Below are 7842 nucleotides of genomic sequence, written 5' to 3'. Positions count from 1 at the left end.
TTCTGGTGGGCAGGTCCACGTCTGGTGGTGTGTTTTGGGGTGTCTGTGGCCTTGTTATGATTTTAGGCAGCCTCTCTGCTAATGGGTGGGGTTGTGTTCCTGTCTTGCTAGTTGTTTGGCACAGGGTGTGCAGCACTGTAGCTTGCTGGTTGTTGAGTGAAGCTGGGTCTTGGTGTTGAGATGGAGATCTCTGGGAGACTTTCGCCATTTGATATTACATGGAGCTGGGAGGTCTCTTGTGGACCAGTGTCCTAAACTTGGCTCTCCCACCTCAGTGGCACAGCCCTGACACCTGGCTGGAGCACCAAGAACCTGTCCTCCATACGGCTCCAAACTCTGGAACTCCACACTCCAGAGGCCCTCCTTTTGACCTGCGGCCTCTCCATTTCCTTGCAGGTCCTCTGTTCTATGGTTTTTGACTGAGCTGTTAATTTGCTTTGCAACTTCATCTTTTTGAAATTTTTAGGCATGAGTTGCAGTTGTTTTTCTTCAAAGAAAAAAGGAAAGCAACCCAGCTTCTAATTAGCCCAGAACCATTTTCAATTAAATTCCCTATTTGAACTTTGTTGGATTATACAGTTAACATGAATTCTGACCTCAAACTCACATGAAAGTGAGGTTATAATTCTCAGGGAATAGTTTTCCCCCTTTGCTCAGCAACAGAAGTAAATTTTATCCTTGCTATATTCTTCTGCATTGTTTTTTTCTTATTCACCTTCATATTTATAATGCAGCCCTTTGGGGTTCTACAGTTATATGGAGGACCTTGTCAGACTTCCTACATTGGGGAGGTTTTATCTCCACCTTTCCATGGCCCCATTTCACCAATGGGTCAGAATCCAATGTCATTAGGTTTCAGCATCAACTCTCAGGGCACAAGTCACTATTGGTACTAATTTACTTATCATATTTCTTATTCTCCTTTCTATTTGGTCTCTATATACTCCTTCCTTTCATCTCTGCAAAACATTAAAAGTAAGTATAGTTTCTATTTCATGTAGCATTTTTTTATTCCAATCAGAGGTGTTGATCGAGGTGTTTAGTCTGCCATTCTGCCAAAAATTTCTACTACTTTCCAACTGACACATAAGCTCTGGAATGGAGCTTTAATGCACTCAAGACAGGGTGGACTCTGAGATGATAGAGAAGCAAAGATTAGCACCCATCATGCTGAAACATTTGAGGTACAAATACTTCAATTCCAGTTTGAATCTGGAAGTGGATTGGATTTATATTTGTGGATTACATTTTTTCAATTTCCCTTAAATCCAGTCTCTATCCCTCACCATGTAGATCCCCTTAATCTGGCCAGTTTCTCTTTCCCTATACCTGACATTATGGAACTGAAATGACAGTTTCATTCTGAAAGGCTGGTTTAGATATTTATAAATTAATGGAAAACCCATTCTTTTGCTTATTTTTTTATTCCATATCCTCACCCCTTACTCAGTATTCATTCTCAACTATGGCCTGACTACAAGAAACTCACTTTAAATACAAAGACACAAATAGAGTAAAAAGAAAAAGTGGGAAAAGATATACTTTGCTAAAAGTGGTTAAAAGAAAGTGGGGAGTAGCCACATTAATATCAAACAATGAAGATTTCAGAGAAAAGAATGTTACCACAAATTAAGAGGGTCATTTCACAATGATAAAGGGGTAAATAAAAGACATAATAATCTGAAATATTCATGCACTTAATAACAGAACTTGAAAATACCTAAAACAGACTTCCCTGGTGGTTCAGTGGTTAAGAATCCACCTGCCAATGCAGGGGACAAGGGTTTGAGCCCTGGTCTGGGAAGATTCCACATGCTGCGGAGCAACTAAGTCCATGTGCCACAACTACTGAGCCTGTGCTCTAGAGCTCATGAGCCACAACTACTAAGCCCACATGCCACAACTACTGAAGCCCGTGTGCCTAGAGCCCACGCTCCACAACAAGAGAAGCCACCACAATGAGAAGTCTGTGCACCGCAACAAAGAGTAGCCTCTGCTTGCTGCAATTAGAGAAAAGCTCATGAGCAGCAACAAAGACCCAATGCAGCCAAAAATAAATAAGTAAATAAATAAATTTATATTAAAAAATACCTAAAGCAAAACTAATAGATGAAAGGAGAAATAGATAAAATAGCAATTATCATCAAAAATTTGACCCTCTTTTATCAATAACTGATAGAAAAGGCAGAGAGAAAATCATTAAATATAAAGAACAGAACAACATAATCAACCAGTTTGACCTAATTCACATTTATACAACAGTCCACCCAGAACAGGAGAACACACATTTTTTTCAGAAGCACATCGAACATGATTTAACAAACTAAGGACAGAATGAGACTACCTTAACAGAATAAAGACCAAATACAAAAAATCCACAACTAACATCATGTTCAATGTTGACAGACTGGAAGTTTTTCCTCCAAAATCAGGAACAAGAAAAGGATGCTCGATTTCACCACTTCTATTCAACATAATAATTGAAGTCATGGGCAGAGCAATTAGCCAAGAAAAAGAAATAAAATATATCCAAATTGGAAGGGAAGAAATAAAATTATTTCTGTTATTTCTGTTCATAGACAACATGACTTTATATGTAGAAAATTCTAAAGATTACACACACACACACACACACACACACACACACATACACACACACACACCTCTTAGAACTAATGAATGAATTCCACAAAGTTGCAGTATACAAAATGAACACTCAAAAATTAGTTGCCTTTCAATTCGCTAACAATGAACAATCTGGAAGGAAACTAAGAAAATAATTCCATTTACAAAAGCATCAAGAAGAATAAAATACTTAAGAATAAATCTAACTAAGGAGGCAAAAGACTTATACATTGAAAACTACAAAATGTTGCCAAAAGAAATGAAAGAAGACACAAATAAATGGAAAGTTATCCCATGTTCATGGATTGGAAGACTCAGTACTGTTATGAGGCCAAAACTCCCCCAAACAATCTATAGGTTTAATTCATTCCCTATCAAAATTCCAATACCATTATTTGCAGAAACATAAAAATCTATCCTAAAACTCATATGGAATCTCAAGGACCATGAATAGCCAAAAACAATCTTGAAAAAGGAGAAAAAAGTTGGAGGTATCACACTTTCTGATTTCAAAACTTATTATAAGGCTACAGTAACCAACAGTGTGGTATTGGCATAAAGACAGACATATAGGGCTTCCCTGGTGGCGCAGTGGTTGAGAATCCGCCTGCCGATGCAGGAGACACGGGTTCGTGCCCTGGTCCGGGAAGATCCCACATGCCGCGGAGCAACTAAGCCCGTGAGCCATGGCCGCTGAGCCTGTGCGTCCGGAGCCTGTGCTCCGCAACGGGAGAGGCCACAACAGTGAGAGGCCCGCATACCGCAAAAAAAAAAAAAAAAAAAAAAAAAAAAAAAGACAGACATATAGATCAATGGAATGTGAGAGTCCAGAAATAAGATTCATATATATGATAAAATGATTTTTGACAAGAGTGCCAAGACCATTCAATGGGGTAAATGAAAACCTCTTTAAAAATTATGTTGAGAAAACCAAATTTTCACCTGCAAAAGACAAGCTGGACCTTTGCCTTACACCATATACAAAAATTAATTCAAAATAGATCAAAGACCTAAATGTAAGACCTAAAACTATAAAACTCTTACAAGAAAACATAGGGCAAAAGCTCCATGACACTGGATTTGACAAGGATTTCCTGGATATGACACCAAAAGCACAGGCAAGAGAAGTAAAAATAGACAAATTAAATTACATTAAAATTAAAACCTGTGCATCAAAGGACACAATCAACAGAGTGAAGAGGCAAACTATAGAATGAGAGATTATTTGAAAATCATATATCTGATAAGAGGATAATAATAAGGGCATATATAGAGAACTTCTACAATTCAACAACAACCAAAAAAAAAAAAAAAAAAAAAACCCAATCAAAGAAGAAGCAAAGGACTTAAATAGACATTTCTCCAAAGATGATATACAAATGGCCAACAAACATATAAAAAGATGCTCAACATCATTAATCATTAAGAAAATGCAAATTAAAGCCACAATGAGGTATCACTCCACACCCATTAGAATGGCTACTATAAATAAATTTTTAAAGTCTTGGCAAGGGTATGGAGAAATGTGAACTCTTGTGCACTGTTGGTAGAAATAAAATGGTGCAGTCACTATGGAAAATAGTATGGCAGTTTCTAAAAAAATTTAAAAATACAATTACTGTATGTTCTTACAATTCCACTTCTGGGTATACAGCCAAAATAATTGAAAGCAAGGTCTCAAAGAGATATTTACACACTCATGTTCATAGCAGCACTATGCACAATAGCCAAGAGATGCAAGTAACCCAAGTGTCCATTGACAGAAGAATGGATAAACAAATTGTGGTATATACATAGAATGGAATATTATTCACCCTTAAAAAGGAAGGTAATTCTGACACATGCTACAACATGGATAAATCTTTAGGACATTATGCTAAGTGAAATAAATCAGTCACAAAAAGACAAACACTGTATGATTCCACTTAAATGAGGTATCTCAAGTAGTCAAATTGATAGAACAGAAAATAGAACGGTGGTTGCCAGGCCCAGGAAGAAGAAGAAAATAAGGAATTGTTTAATGAGTAAGGGTTTCAGGCTTGTGAGCCAGAAAAGTTCTGGAGATTTCTGCACAGCAATGTGAATATATTTAACAGTACTGAACTGTACACTTAGAAATGGTGTTTGTTATGGATTTTTACCATAATAATTTTTAAAAAGCACAGGAAACATTTACCAAGATAAACCATATTTTGGCCTAGAAAACAAACGTCAATAACTTTAAAAGAATTCAAGTAATTTGTGAGGTCATGTGGGTATGAAAACTTTGTGGAAAAATTTGAAGTATAAATTAAATTTCCTTAATTGATATATTTCTTTTAATTCTAATAAATATATTTTCTTCAGAATTTATTCAATTTCAAAATTTTTCACAAAAAATTTTCCCTAATTTCCTCTTTCATAATTGTTTTTTAATATAAATTTATTTATTTTATTTATTTTTTTTTTGGCTGTGTTGGGTCTTCATTGCTGCATGAAGACTTTCTCTAGTTGCAGCAAGCAGGGGTTACTTGGTTACTTGGCTAAAGAAACCCAAAACAATTAAGAAGATGGTAATAGGAATATACATATCAATGATAACCATAAATGTGAATGGATTAAATGCTCCAACCAAAAGACACAGGCTCAGGCTTCCCTGGTGGCGCAGTGGTTGAGAGTCCACCTGCCAATGCAGGGGACACAGGTTCGTGCCCCAGTCCGGGAAGATCCCACATGCCAAAGAGTGGCTAGGCCCGTGAGCTATGGCCGCTGGGCCTGTGCATCCGGAGCCTGTGCTCCGCAATGGGAGAGGCCACAACAGTGAGAGGCCTGCGTACTGCAAAAAAAAAAAACAAAAAGACACAGGCTTGCTGAATGGATACAAAAACAAGACCCATATATATGCTGCCTAAAAGAGACTCAATTCAGACCTAGGGACACATACAGACTGAAAGTGAGGGGATGGAAAAGATATTCCATGCAAATGGAAATCAAAAGAAAGCTGGAGTAGCAATATTCACATCAGATAAAAAAGACTTTAAAATAAAGAATGTTACAACAGACAAAGAAGGACACTACATAATGATCAAGGGATTAATCCAAGAAGATATAACAATTATAAATATATATGCACCCAAAATAGGAGCACCTCAATACATATGGCAAATGTTAACAGCTATAAAAGAGGAAATCAACAGTAACACAAGAATAGTGGGGGACTTTTAGCACCTCACTTACACCAATGGACAGATCATCCACACAGAAAATTAATAAGGAAACACAAGCTTTCAATGACACAACAGATCAGATAGATATAAATGATATTTATAGGACATTCCATCCGAAAACAGCAGATTACACTTTCTTCCCAAGTGCACAGGGAACATTTTCCTGGATAGATCACATCTTGGGTCACAAAACAAGCCTCTGTAAATTTAAGAAAACTGAACCCACATCAAGCATCTTTTCCAACTGCAATGCGATGAGATTAGAAATAAATTACTGGGAAAAAAATGTAAAAAACACAAACACATGGAGGCTAAACAACACATTACCAAATAACCAAGAGATGACTGAAGAAATCAAAGAGGAAATCAAAAAAACCTAGAGACAAATGAAAATGAAAACACAATGATCCAAAACCTGTAGGATGCAGGAAAAGCAGTTCTAAGAGGGAAGTTTACAGCAATTCATCCTACCTCAAGAAACAAGAAAAATCTCAAATAAACAATCTAAAATTACACCTAAAGCAACTAGAGAAAGAAGAACAAACAAACCCCAAAGTTAGTAGGAGGAAAGAAATCATGAAAATCAAAGCAGAAATAAATGAAATAGAAACGAAGAAAACAATAGCAAAAGTCAATGAAACTAAAAGCTGGTTCCTTGAGAAGATACACAAAATTGATAAACCTTTAGCCAGACTCATCAAGAAAAAGAGGGAGAGGACTCAAATCAATAAAATTAGAAATGCAACAGGAGACGTTACAAGAGACACCACAGAAATACAAAGCATCAAAAGAGACTACTACAAACAACTCTAGGCCAATAAAATGGACAACCTGGAAGAAATGGACAAATTCTTAGAAAGGTATAACCTTCCAAGACTGAACCAGGAAGACACAGAAAATATGAACGACCAATCACAAGTAATGAAATTGAACTCTGAATAAAAATTTTCCAACAAACCAAAGTCCAGGACCAGATGGCTTCACAGGTGAATTTTATCAAACATTTAGAGAAGAGCTAACACCCATCCTTCTCAAACTCTGCCAAAAAACTCCAGAGGAAGGAACACTCCCAAACTCATTCTACAAGGTCACCATCACCCTGATACCAAAACCAGACAAAGATACTACAAAAAAAAGAAAATTACAGACCAATATCACTCATGAATATAGATGCAAAAATCCTCAACAAAATACTAGCAAACAGAATCTAACAACACACTGACAGGATCATACACCATGATCAAGTGGGATTTATCCCAGGGATGCAAGGATTCTTCAATATAAACGAATCAATCACTGTGATACACCATATTAACAAACTGAAGAATAAAAACCATATGATCATGTCAATAGATGCAGAAAAAGCTTTTGACAAAATTCAAGACCCATTTATGATAAAAAAAAAAAAAAACTGTCCAGAAAGTGGGCATAGAGGGAACCTACCTCAACATAATAAAGGCCATATATGACAAACCCACAGCAAACATCATTCTCAATGGTGAAAAACTGAAAGCAATTCCTATAAGATCAGGAACAAGACAAGGATGTCCACTCTCACCACTAGTATTCAACATAGTTTTGGAAGTCCAACCATGACAATCAGAGAAGAAAAAGAAATAAAAGGAATACATGAATTGGGAGGTTGGGATTGACATATATACACTAATATGTATAAAATGGATAACTAATAGGAACATACTGTATAAAAAAATAAATTAAATTAACTTCAGAAAATGAAGGAAACATACTTTCTCAGATTAAAAAAAAAAAAAAGGAATACAAATTGGAAAAAGAGTAAAAGTGTCACTGCTTGCAGATGACATGATACTATACATAGATAGTCCTAAAGGTGCCACCAGAAAACTACTAGAGCAAATCAGTGAATTTGGTAAAGTTGCAGGATACAAAATTAATGCACAGAACTCCCTTGCATTCTTATACACTAACAATGAAAGATAAGAAAGAGAAATTAAGGAAACAATCCCATTCACCACTGCAACAAAAAGAATAA

The sequence above is a fragment of the Kogia breviceps genome, chromosome 11, assembly GCF_026419965.1.
Source record: "Kogia breviceps isolate mKogBre1 chromosome 11, mKogBre1 haplotype 1, whole genome shotgun sequence".
NCBI classification, from domain to species: domain Eukaryota; kingdom Metazoa; phylum Chordata; class Mammalia; order Artiodactyla; family Physeteridae; genus Kogia; species Kogia breviceps.
This window is presented reverse-complemented; position numbering follows the sequence as displayed.